The 12,723-nt window shown below is 40.2% G+C and overlaps 1 non-coding gene across 1 annotated transcript; it reads right to left on the bottom strand.

Annotated features, from left to right (window-relative positions):
- Positions 1 to 241: 241 nt before the first annotated feature.
- On the bottom strand, positions 242 to 349 carry LOC148577067 (small nucleolar RNA R71). Its single transcript, XR_015903257.1, has one exon. It is a non-coding gene; the product is annotated as a small nucleolar RNA R71 (small nucleolar RNA).
- Positions 350 to 12,723: the final 12,374 nt, after the last annotated feature.

Here is a 12,723-nt window from a genome sequence, read left to right as displayed (position 1 = left end):
CAAGTTTCATGGACTTCCATCTGAAGATCCTTTTCAGTTCCTAACTGAATTCTTGCAGATATGTGATACTGTTAAGACTAATGGAGTAGATCCTAAATTCTACAGGCTCATGCTTTTTCCTTTTGCTATAAGAGACAGAGCTAGATTATGGTTGGATTTTCAACCCAAAGACAGCCTGAACTCTTGGGATAAGCTGGTCACGGCTTTATTAGCCAAGTACTTTCCTCCTCAAAAGCTGAGCAAGCTTAGAGCTGATGTTCAAACCTTCAGACAGAAAGAAGGTGAATCCCTCTATGAAGCTTGGGAAAGATACAAACAGTTGACCAAAAAGTGTCCTTCTGACATGCTTTCAGAATGGACCATCCTGGATATATTCTATGATGGTTTATCTGAGCTTTCAAAAATGTCACTGGACACTTCTGCAGGTGGATCCATTCACCTAAAGAAAACGCCTGCAGAAGCTCAAGAACTCATTGATATGGTTGCTAATAACCAGTTCATGTACACTTCTGAAAGGAATCCTGTGAGCAATGGGACGCCTATGAAGAAGGGAGTTCTTGAAGTTGATACTCTAAATGCCATATTGGCTCAGAATAAAATATTGACTCAACAAGTCAATATGATCTCTCAGAGTCTGCATGGAATGCAAGCTGCATCCAACAGTACTCAAAAGGCATCTTCTGAAGAAGAAGCTTATGATCCTGAAAACCCTGCAATAGCAGAGGTAAATTATTTAGGTGAACCTTATGGAAACACCTATAACTCATCATGGAAAAATCATCCAAATTTCTCATGGAAGGATCAAAAGCCTCAACAAGGCTTTAATAATGGTGGAAGAAATAGGTTTAGCAATAATAAACCTTTTCCATCATCTACTCAGCAACAGACAGAGAACTCTGAACAAAATACTTCTAATTTGGCAAAATTAGTCTCTGATCTGTCCAAGGCCACTGTAAGTTTCATGAATGAAACAAGATCTTCCATTAGAAATTTGGAAGCACAAGTGGGCCAGCTGAGTAAAAGGATCACTGAAATTCCCCCCAGTACTCTCCCAAGCAATACAGAAGAGAACCCAAAAGGAGAGTGCAAGGCCATTGACATAAGCACCATGGTCGAACCTACAAGGGGAGTGGAGGACGTGAATCCCAAGGAGGAAGACCTCCTGGGACGTCCAGTGATCAATAAGGAGCTTCCCTCTGAGGAACAAAAGGACTCTGAGGCTCATCTAGAGACCATAGAGATTCCATTGAACCTCCTTATGCCCTTCATGAGCTCTGATGAGTATTCATCTTCTGAAGACAATAAGGATGTTACTGAAGAGCAAACTGCCAAGTTTCTTGGTGCAATCATGAAGCTGAATGCCAAATTATTTGGCATTGATACTTGGGAAGTTGAACCTCCCTTGTTCATCAATGAACTAAGTGGTCTGGATCAACTGACATTGCCTCAGAAGAGACAGGATCCTGGAAAGTTCATAATACCTTGTACTATAGGCACCATGATCTTTAAGGCTCTGTGTGACCTTGGTTCAGGGATAAACCTCATGCCCCTCTCTGTAATAGAGAAACTGGGAATCTATAGGGTGCAAGCTGCTAAAATCTCATTAGAGATGGCAGACAATTCAAGAAAACAGGCATATGGACAAGTAGAGGACGTGTTAGTAAAGGTTGAAGGCCTTTACATCCCTGCTGATTTCATAGTCCTGGATACTGGAAAGGAAGAGGATGAATCCATCATCCTAGGAAGACCTTTCCTGGCCACAGCAAGAGCTGTGATTGATGTTGACAGAGGTGAAATAGTCCTTCAATGGAATGAGGACTCCCTTGTGTTTAAAACTCAAGGATCTCCCTCTGCAACCATGGAGAGGAAGCAGAAAAAGCTTCTCTCAAAGCAGAGTCAACCAGAGCCCCCACAGTCAAACTCTAAGTTTGGTGTTGGGAGGCCACAACCAAACTCTAAGTTTGGTGTTGAACTCCCATATCCAAACTCTAAGTTTGGTGTTGGAGAGTCTCAACAAAGCTCTGCACATCTGTGAGGCTCCATGAGAGCCCACTGTCAAGCTATTGACATTAAAGAAGCGCTTGTTGGGAGGCAACCCAATTTTTATTTATCTAAATATATTTTTCTTAGTTATATGTCTTTATAGGTTCATGATCATGTGGAGTCACAAAATAAATATAAAAATTGAAAACAGAATCAAAAACAGCAGAAGAAAAATCACACCCTGGAGGAGCATCTGTCTGGCGTTCAGCGCCAGAACAGAGCATGGTTCTGGCGCTGAACACCCAAAATGGGCAGCTTCTGGGCGCTGAACGCCAGAACAGGCATGGTTCTGGCGTTCAACGCCAGAAATGGCACACAAATGGGCGTTGAACGCCCAAAATGGCCACCAACCTGGCGCTAAATGCCCAGAGTTGTGTGCAAAGGCATTTTTACATGCCTAATGGGTGCAGGGATGTAAATCCTTGAACACCTCAGGATCTGTGGACCCCACAGGATCCCCACCTACCTCCACTTACTTCTTCTCACCACTCTCTTTCACACAACCCCATAAACACTCTTCCCCAAAAACCCTTCACCAATCACCTCAATCTCTCTTCCCCATCACCTCTTCACCACTCACATCCATCCACTCTTCCCCATAAACCTACCTCATAAACCCCACCTACCTTCAAAATTCAAAACCAATTTCCCACCCAAACCCACCCATATGGCCGAAACCTTCCCCCCCTCCCTTCCCTATATAAAGCCCTCCATTCTTCTTCAAATTCACACAACACAACCCCTCTACACCCTTCTTGGCCGAACCACATCCCTTTCTCCCTCTCCTCCATTTCTTCTTCTTCTTCATCTATTCTTTCTCCTTTTGCTCGAGGGCGAGCAAAATTCTAAGTTTGGTGTGGTAAAAGCATAAGCTTTTTGTTTTTCCATTACCATTGATGGCACCTAAGACCGGAGAATCCTCTAGAAAAGGGAAAGGGAAGACAAAAGCTTCCACATCCGAGTCATGGAAGATGGAAAGGTTCATCTCCAAAGCCCATCAAGACCACTTCTATGATGTTGTGGCCAAGAAGAAGGTAATCCCCGAGGTCCCTTTCAAACTCAAAAGAAATGAGTATCCGGAGATCCGACATGAAATTCAAAGAAGAGGTTGGGAAGTTCTAACAAATCCCATCCAACAAGTCGGCATCCTAATGGTTCAAGAGTTCTATGCCAATGCATGGATCACCAAGAACCATGATCAAAGTAAGAACCCAGATCCAAAGAACTATGTTACAATGGTTCGGGGGAAATACTTAGATTTTAGTCCGGAGAATGTGAGGTTGGCGTTTAACTTGCCCATGATGCAAGGAGATGAACGCCCCTACACTAGAAGGGTCAACTTTAATCAAAGGTTGGACCAAGTCCTTATGGACATATGTGTAGAAGGAGCTCAATGGAAGATTGACTCCAAAGGCAAGTCGGTTCAACTAAGAAGATTGGACCTCAAGCCTGTAGCTAGAGGATGGTTGGAGTTCATTCAATGCTCAATCATTCCCACTAGCAACCGGTCTGAAGTTACTATAGACCGGGCCATCATGATTGGAGAAGAGGTGGAAGTTCATGAGATTATACCTCAAGAACTCTACAAGATGGCTGACAAGTCCTCCACCATGGCAAGGTTAGCCTTTCCTCACCTCATTTGCCACCTATGCAATTCGGCTGGGATTGACATAGAGGGAGATATCCTCATCAAAGAGGACAAGCCCATCACTAAGAAAAAGATGGAGCAAGCAAGAGAGCCCACTCATGGAGCTCAAGAGGCGTATGAAGCTCATCACCATGAGATCCCAGAGATGCCTCAAATGCACTTTCCTCCACAAAACTATTGGGAGCAAATCAACACCTCCCTAGGAGAATTGAGTTCCAATATGGGACAACTAAGGGTGGAACATCAAGAGCACTCCATCATGCTTCATGAAATAAGAGAAGATCAAAAAGCAATGAGGGAGGAGCAAAAAAGACAAGGAAGAGACATAGAAGAGCTCAATGACATCATTGGTTCCTCAAGAAGGAAACGCCACCATCACTAAGGTGGATTCATTCCTTGTTCTTATTTCTTCTGTTTTTCGTTTTCTATGTTATGTGCTTATCCATGTTTGTGTCTTCATTACATGATCATTAGTAGTTAGTAACTTTGTCTTAAAGTTATAAATGTCCTATGAATCCATCACCTCTCTTAAATGAAAAATGTTTTAATTCAAAAGAACAAGAAGTACATGAGTTTCGAATTTATCCTTGAACTTAGCATTAATTATATTGATATGGTGACAATGCTTTTTGTTTTCTGAATGTATGCTTGAACAGTGCATATGTCTTTTGAAGTTGTTGTTTAAGAATGTTAAATATGTTGGCTCTTGAAAGAATGATGACTAGTAGACATGTTATTTGATAATCTGAAAAATCATAAAAATGATTCTTGAAGCAAGAAAAAGCAGCAAAGAACAAAGCTTGCAGAAAAAAAAAATAGGCGAAAAAAATAGAAAGAAAAAGAAAAAGCAAGCAGAAAAAGTCAAAGCTCTTAAAACCAAAAGGCAAGGGAAAATAAAAAGGATCCCAAGGCTTTGAGCATCAGTGGATAGGAGGGCCTAAAGGAATAAAATCCTGGTCTAAGCAGCTAAACCAAGTTGTCCCTAACCATGTGCTTGTGGCGTGTAGGTGTCAAGTGAAAACTTGAGACTGAGCGGTTAAAGTCAAGGTCCAAAGCAAAAAAAGAGTGTGCTTAAGAACCCTGGACACCTCTAATTGGGGACTTTAGCAAAGCTGAGTCACAATCTGAAAAGGTTCACCCAATTATGTGTCTGTGGCATTTATGTATCCGGTGGTAATACTGGAAAACAAAGCGCTTAGGGCCACGGCCAAGACTCATGAAAGAGCTGTGTTCAATAATCATCATACTGAACTAGGAGAATCAATAACACTATCTGAACTCTGAGTTCCTATAGATGCCAATCATTCTGAACCTCAATGGATAAAGTGAGATGCCAAAACTATTCAAGAGGCAAAAAGCTATAAGTCCCGCTCATTTGATTGAAGCTATGTTTCATTGATAGTTTGGAATTTATAGTATATTCTCTTCCTTTTATCCTATTTGATTTTCAGTTGCTTGGGGACAAGCAACAATTTAAGTTTGGTGTTGTGATGAGCGGATAATTTATACGCTTTTTGACATTGTTTTTAGTAGGATCTAGTTACTTTTAGGGATGTTTTCATTAGTTTTTATGTTAAATTCACATTTCTGGACTTTACTATGAGATTGTGCGTTTTTCTGTGATTTCAGGTATTTTCTGACTGAAATTGAGGGACTTGAGCAGAAATCAGATTCAGAGGTTGAAAAAGGACTACTGATGCTATTGGATTCTGACCTCCCTGCACTCAAAATGGATTTTCTGGAGCTACAGAACTCGAAATGGTGCACTTCCAATTGCGTTGGAAAGTAGACATCCAGGGCTTTCCAGCAATGTATAATAGTCCATACTTTGGCTTGTTATGCCTCTGTCCCAATACTACACCAATGGCATCGTCACTGGCATCACATATTAGTTCGAATGGTAATGTCCAGTCTGGTGCAGAAATAACTGGTGCTGTGACCAGCTTAGCTTTCAGAGTTTCAAATGCCTGCAGACACTCCGTGTTAAAGACAAATGGCATGTCAGCAGCTAGCAGATTGCTCAGAGATTTTGCAATTTTTGAAAAATCCTTTATAAACCTCCTATAGAATCCTGCATGCCCCAGAAAGCTTCTAATTCCCTTAATATTGGCAGGTGGTGGTAATTTTTCAATTATCTCTACCTTAGCTTGATCCACCTCTATTCCCTTGTTCAAAATTTTGTGCCCAATGACAATTCCTTTAGTCACCATAAAGTGACTTTTTTTCCAATTTAAAACCAGGTTAGTCTCTTGGCACCTTTTTAGAACAAGTGCTAGATGGTCAAGGCAGGAGCTGAATGAGTCTCCAAATACTGAGAAGTCATCCATGAAGACTTCCAGAAACTTCTCTACCATATCAGAGAATATAGAGAGCATGCACCTCTGAAAGGTTGCAGGTGCATTACACAGACCAAATGGCATCCTTCTGTAAGCAAATACTCCAGATGGACATGTGAATGCTGTTTTCTCTTGGTCTTGAGGATCTACTGCAATTTAGTTGTAACCTGAATAGCTGATGAGCGGATAATTTATACGCTTTTTGACATTATTTTTAGTATGTTTTTAGTAGGATCTAGTTACTTTTAGGGATGTTTTCATTAGTTTTTATGTTAAATTCACATTTCTGGACTTTACTATGAGATTGTGTGTTTTTCTGTGATTTCAGGTATTTTCTGACTGAAATTGAGGGACTTGAGCAGAAATCAGATTCAGAGGTTGAAAAATGACTGCTGATGCTGTTGGATTCTGACCTCCCTGCACTCAAAATGGATTTTCTGGAGCTACAGAACTCGAAATGGTGCGCTTCCAATTGCGTTGGAAAGTAGACATCCAGGGCTTTCCAGAAATGTATAATAGTCCATACTTTGGCCAATTTTAGATGATGCAAACTGGCGTTCAACGCCAGCTCTTTGCCCAATTCTGGCGTCCAGCGCCAGAAAAGGATCCAAAACCAGAGTTGAACGCCCAAACTGGCACAAATACTGGCGTTCAACTCCAAGAAGGACCTCTACACGTACAACACTCAAGCTCAGCCCAAGCACACACCAAGTGGGCCCCGGAAGTGAATTTATGCATCAATTACTCACTCATGTAAACCCTAGTGACTAGTTTATTATAAATAGGACCTTTTACTATTGTATTAGATATCTTTGGAGATCCGGAGTTTTATCTTTGGACGCCTGGTTCTTAGATCAGAGGGGCTGGCCTCTCGGCCATGCCTGGACTTTCACTTATGTATTTTAAACGGTAGAGTTTCTACACTCCATAGATTAAGGTGTGGAGCTCTGCTGTTCCTCAAAGATTAATGCAAAGTACTACTATTTTCTATTCAATTCATCGTATTTTGCTTCTAAAATATTCATTCGTACTTCAATCTGAATGTGATGAACGTGACAATCATCATCATTCCCTATGAACGCGTGCCTGACAACCACTTCCGTTCTACCTTAGACTGAATGAGTATCTCTTAGATCTCCTAACCAGAATCTTCGTGGCGTAAGCTAGAATGATGGCGGCATGCAAGAGAATCCGGAAGGTCTAAACCTTGTCTGTGGTATTCCGAGTAGGATTCAATGATTGGATGACTGTGACGAGCTCCAAACTCGCGATTGCGGGGCGTTAGTGACAGACGCAAAAGGATAGTAAATCCTATTCCAGCATGATCGAGAACCGACAGATGAATAGCTGTGCCGTGACAGGGTGCGTTGATCATTTTCACTTAGAGGATAAGATGAAGCCATTGGCAAGGGTGATGCCTCCAGACGATTAGCCGTGCCGTGACAGGGCATTGGGTCATTTTCCCGAGAGATGACCGAAAGTAGCCATTGACAATGGTGATGTATCACATAAAGCCAGCCATGGAAAGGAGTAAGACTGATTGGATGAAGATAGCAGGAAAGCAGAGGTTCAGAGGAACGAAAGCATCTCTATTCGCTTATCTGAAATTCTCACCAATGAATTACATAAGTATTTCTATCCCTATTCTATTTAATTATTATTCAAAAACACCATTATCAATTTATATCTGCCTAACTGAGATTTGCAAGGTGACCATAGCTTGCTTCATACCAACAATCTCCGTGGGATTCGACCCTTACTCACGTAAGGTATTACTTGGACGACCCAGTGCACTTGCTGGTTAGTTACACAGAGTTGTGAACCATGGTCTTGGCATCATGTTTTTGGCGCCATTTCCAGGGAAAGAAAGAGCAATGAATTTTACGTAATTAAAGTGTAATCACGATTCCGCGTACCAATAGCCATCCAAAAAGCAGTAGTATTCATGACCTTCTAGTCTTTCTAGCATCTGGTCTATGAATGGTAAAGGAAAATGATCCTTCCTGGTGGCTGTATTGAGCCTTCTGTAGTCAATACACATACGCCACCCTGTAACTGTTCTTGTAGGAACCAGTTCATTCTTTTCATTATGAACCACTGTCATGCCTCCCTTCTTGGGGATAACTTGGACAGGGCTCAACCAGGGGCTATCAGAAATATGATAAATAATCTCAGCCTCCAGTAACTTAGTGACCTTTTTCTGCACCACCTCCTTCATGGCTGGATTTAGCCGCCTCTGTGGTTGAACCACTGGCTTAGCATTATCCTCCAATAGGATCTTGGGCATGCATCTTGCTGAGCTAATGCCCTTAAGATCGCTTATGGACCACCCAAGAGCTGTCTTATGTGTCCTTAGCACCTGAATTAGTGCTTTCTCTTCCTGTGGATTTAAAGCAGAGCTTATGATCACTGGAAAAGTGTCACCTTCTCCCAGAAATGCATATTTCAGAGATGGTGGTAGTGGTTTAAGCTCGGGTTTAGGAGGCTTATCCTCTTTCTGAGGAATTTTCAGAGGTTCCTCTATTCTTTCTGGTTCCTCCAGATCAGGCTGAACATCTTTAAAGATGTCCTCTAGCTCTGATTCGAGACTCTCAGTCATATTGACCTCTTCCACCAAGGAGTCAATAACATCTGCGCTCAGGCAGTCTTTTGGTGTGTCTGGATGCTGCATAGCTTTGATAGCATTCAACTTAAACTCATCCTCATTGACTCTCAGGGTTATCTCCCATCTTTGGACGTCAATGAGGGTTCGTCCAGTTACTAGGAAAGGTCTTCCTAGAATGAGAGTTGCACTCTTGTGCTCCTTCATTTCCAGCACTACAAAGTCAGTAGGAAAGGCAAATGGCCCAACCTTGACAATCATGTCCTCAATTATGCCTGATGGGATTTTAATGGAGCCATCAGCAAGTTGGAGGCATATCCAGGTTGGTTTAACTTCATCAGTCAAACCAAGCTTTTTGATAGTGGATGTAGGTATTAGGTTGATACTTGCCCCAAGGTCACACAGAGCTGTCTTGGTACAAGCACCCTCTAATGTACATGGTATCATAAAGCTTTCAGGATCTTTAAGATTTTCTGGTAAGCTTTTCAGAATGACTGCACTGCATTCTTCAGTGAGGAAAACTTTTTTAGTTTCTCTCCAATCCTTCTTATGGCTTAAGATCTCTTTCATGAACTTAGCATAAGAGGGTATTTGCTCAAGTGCATCTGCAAATGGAATCTTTATTTCAAGAGTCCTGAGATAGTTTGCAAAGCGGGCAAATTATTTATCCTGTTCCGCTTGGCGGAGTTTCTGAGGATAAGGCATCTTGGCTTTGTATTCTTCAACCTTAGTTGCTGCAGGTTTATTTCCTACAGAAGTGGTTGGAGAAGCCTGCTTAAGGGGGTTGTTATCAGCACTTGCAGGTGTCTGACCCCTTATTGGCGTTTGAATGCTAGAATTGGAGGCTGCTTGGGTGTTTAACGCCATATTGCCACCCTTTTCTGGCATTTGGACGCCAGCATTGGATGTCCCTTGGGCGTTTAATGCCACTTTTTCACCCTTTTCTGGCGTTTGAATGCCAGAATCATTCCTCTCTGGGCTCTTACTATCTTCAGAGGGATTTTGGGCAGTGGTTTGGTTATCCTTTGTCAGTTGTTCCTTTCTTGGCTTCCTGCTACCTTGGATTGATACATTCAGTATTTTTCCACTCCTTAATTGAATAGCTTGGCATTCTTCTGTTATCTGTTTAGATAGCTGCTGTCTTGTCTGATCCAATTGTGCTTCCATATTTTGATTAGCATTTTTAGTGTCTTGGAGCATCTCTTTAAATTCTGCGAACTGTTTTGTTATAATAAGCAATTGCTGATTGAGTTCAACAACTTGTTCTTGAGGACTAAGTTCGGTGGATACTGCTTTAGCCTCTTCTTTCAGGGAGGACTCACTACTTAAGTACAGATGCTGATTTCTAGCAACTGTATCAATGAACTCTTGAACCTCTTCAATTATCTTTCTAATGTATATAGATCCACCAGCTGAGTGGTCTAGAGATATTTGGGCCTTTTCTGTAAGCCCGTAGTAGAAGATGTCTAACTGTACCCACTCTGAAAATATTTCAGAGTGGCATTTCCTTAGCATCCCTCTGTACCTCTCCCAGGCATTATAAAGAGATTCATGATCGTCTTGTTTAAAGCCTTGGATGTCCAACCTTAGCTGTGTCATCCTTTTTGGAGGGAAGTATTGATTCAGGAATTTATCTGATAATTGTTTCCATGTTCTTATGCTTGCTGTGGGTTGGTTGTTTAACCACCTCTTAGCTTGATCTTTTACAGCAAATGGAAATAGTAATAATCTGTAGACATCCTGATCCACTTCTTTATCACGTACTGTGTCAGCAATTTGTAAGAACTGTGCCAGAAACTCAGTAGGTTCTTCCTGTGGAAGACCGGAATACTGGCAATTTTGCTGCACCATGATAATGAGCTGAGAATTTAGCTTAAAACTGCTTGCTCTGATGGGGGGCAGATACTGCTCCCGTATGCAGCAGTCATGGGGTTAGCATATGACTCCAGAGTCCTTCTAGACTGTTCATTTCCACTTAGGTCCATGATGGAGAAAAGGGAATTGATGTGAATTGCAAATAAAATATATTTTTATTTTTATTTTCTTTAATTAAAAACAAACCAAATAAAAAATGAGATAAAATAAAATAATTAGAAAATAAAATATAAATTTTGAAAACTAAAAGAAAAAAAGAAATTCGAAAACTAAAATAATTAATTAATTAAGAAGATTTGAAAAATTTTGGATATGATTTTTGAAAAAGATTTTGAATTTTGAAATTTTAAGACTAAGATAATATAAAATAAAAATTTTAAAATAAAAATCTAAATTTTTAAATGAAATTTTCAAAAATTCAATTAAATAAATAGAAAAGATATTTTTGAATTTAATGAGGAAAGAGAAAAACAATAAAATGACACCAAACTTAGAATTTTGGATCAAAACAAAGAAAACAAATAAGAAAACTTTGAATGTCGAGATGAACACCAAGAACACTTTGAAGATCAAGATGAACACCAAGAACAAATTTTAAAAATTTTTAAGAAAATAGAAACACAAAGGACACCAAACTTAAAAATTTTTATATTTTGGACACTAATAATTTGAAAATGTATAAGATAAACAGCAACAAACACCAAACAAGAAATTTTAAAGATCAAATAAAAAAATAAATAAGAACAATTTGAAGATTAAGAAAGAACTAAGAACATATAATTCGAAAAATTGAAGGAAAAATAAAATCATGCAATTGACACCAAACTTAAAACATGAAACTAAACTCAAACAGAAGACTAAACTCGAGGTTATTGGTTTTAAAAATTTTCAAAAATAATTTGGAAAAAAAATAAGAATTTTAAAATTTTGACCAAAAACAAAAATAGAAGACTCAATTTTAGTGACTCTAAACCAAAAAGATAAATTTTTCCTAATCTAAGCAACAAAATAAACCGTCAGTTGTCCAAACTCGAACAATCCCCGGCAACGGCACCAAAAACTTGGTGCACAAAATTATGATTACACTTTTCACAACTCTGCACAACTAACCAGCAAGTGCACTGGGTCGTCCAAGTAATACCTTATGTGAGTAAGGGTCGATCCCACGGAGATTGACAGCTTGAAGCAAACTATGGTTATTTTGTAAATCTTAGTCAGGAGATTAATAATAAGAGTAATTTTTGTTTATGAAAAGTAAATAACATAAAATAGATGGTACTTGTGATTCAGTAATGAGAAACAGGTTGAGGTTCCAGAGATGCTCTGTCATCTGAATCTTTGCTTTCCTACTGTCTTCTTCTCCAAACACGCGTGGCTTCCTTCCATGGCAGGCTGTATGATCCTCTCGGATGAAAAATACCAGGTTCTGTCACCGCATGGCTAATCATCTGTCAGTTCTCACTAGCGTCGGAATAGGACCATTATCCTTTTGCACACTGTCATTGCGCCCAACATTCGCAAGTTTGAAGCTCGTCACAGTCATCCCCTTCCAGATCCTACTCGAAATACCACAGACAAGGTTTAGACTTTTCGGATCTCAGGAATGCTATCAATTGGTTCTAGCCTCTACTACGAAGGTTCTGATCTCATGGATTAGGTCCGTAGATCAGAGACCCAAGAGATACGCACTCAAGCTATCGCCCAATGACTACATTGAGCTCAAATAGAATGGGAGTGGTTGTCAGGCACGCGTTCATAGGGTTGAGGATAATGATGAGTGTCACGGATCATCATATTCTCCATATTGAAGTACGAGTGAGTATCTTAGAATAGAATCAAGCGAGATTGAATAGAAAACAGTAGTAATTGCATTAATCCATTGAAACACAGCAGAGCTCCTCACCCCCACCCATGGGGTTTAGAGACTCATGCTGTCAGAAATAGAATATGAAATGTGAAAAAATGTCATCAGTTCTAAATGAATCTCTAAAAGTAGTTTTTATACTAAACTAGCATCCTAGGGTTACAGAAAATGAGTAACTAAGTGCAGATAGTGTAGAAATCTACTTCTGGGACCCACGTGGTGTGTGCTTGGGCTGAGCATTGAAGCTTTTTCGTGCTTAGGCTGTTCCTGGAGTTAAACGCCAGCTGATGAACGGATTTTTGACGGTTTAGAAATTCACTAATAAAATCTCGTTGTAAAGTATAGTTTCTAAATC

This window comes from Arachis ipaensis, chromosome B1 (assembly GCF_059453495.1).
Source record: "Arachis ipaensis isolate K30076 ecotype BB chromosome B1, ASM5945349v1, whole genome shotgun sequence".
Taxonomy (NCBI): domain Eukaryota; kingdom Viridiplantae; phylum Streptophyta; class Magnoliopsida; order Fabales; family Fabaceae; genus Arachis; species Arachis ipaensis.
The sequence above is the reverse complement of the archived record's forward strand: the minus strand, read 5'-3'. Positions and strand labels throughout refer to the sequence as shown.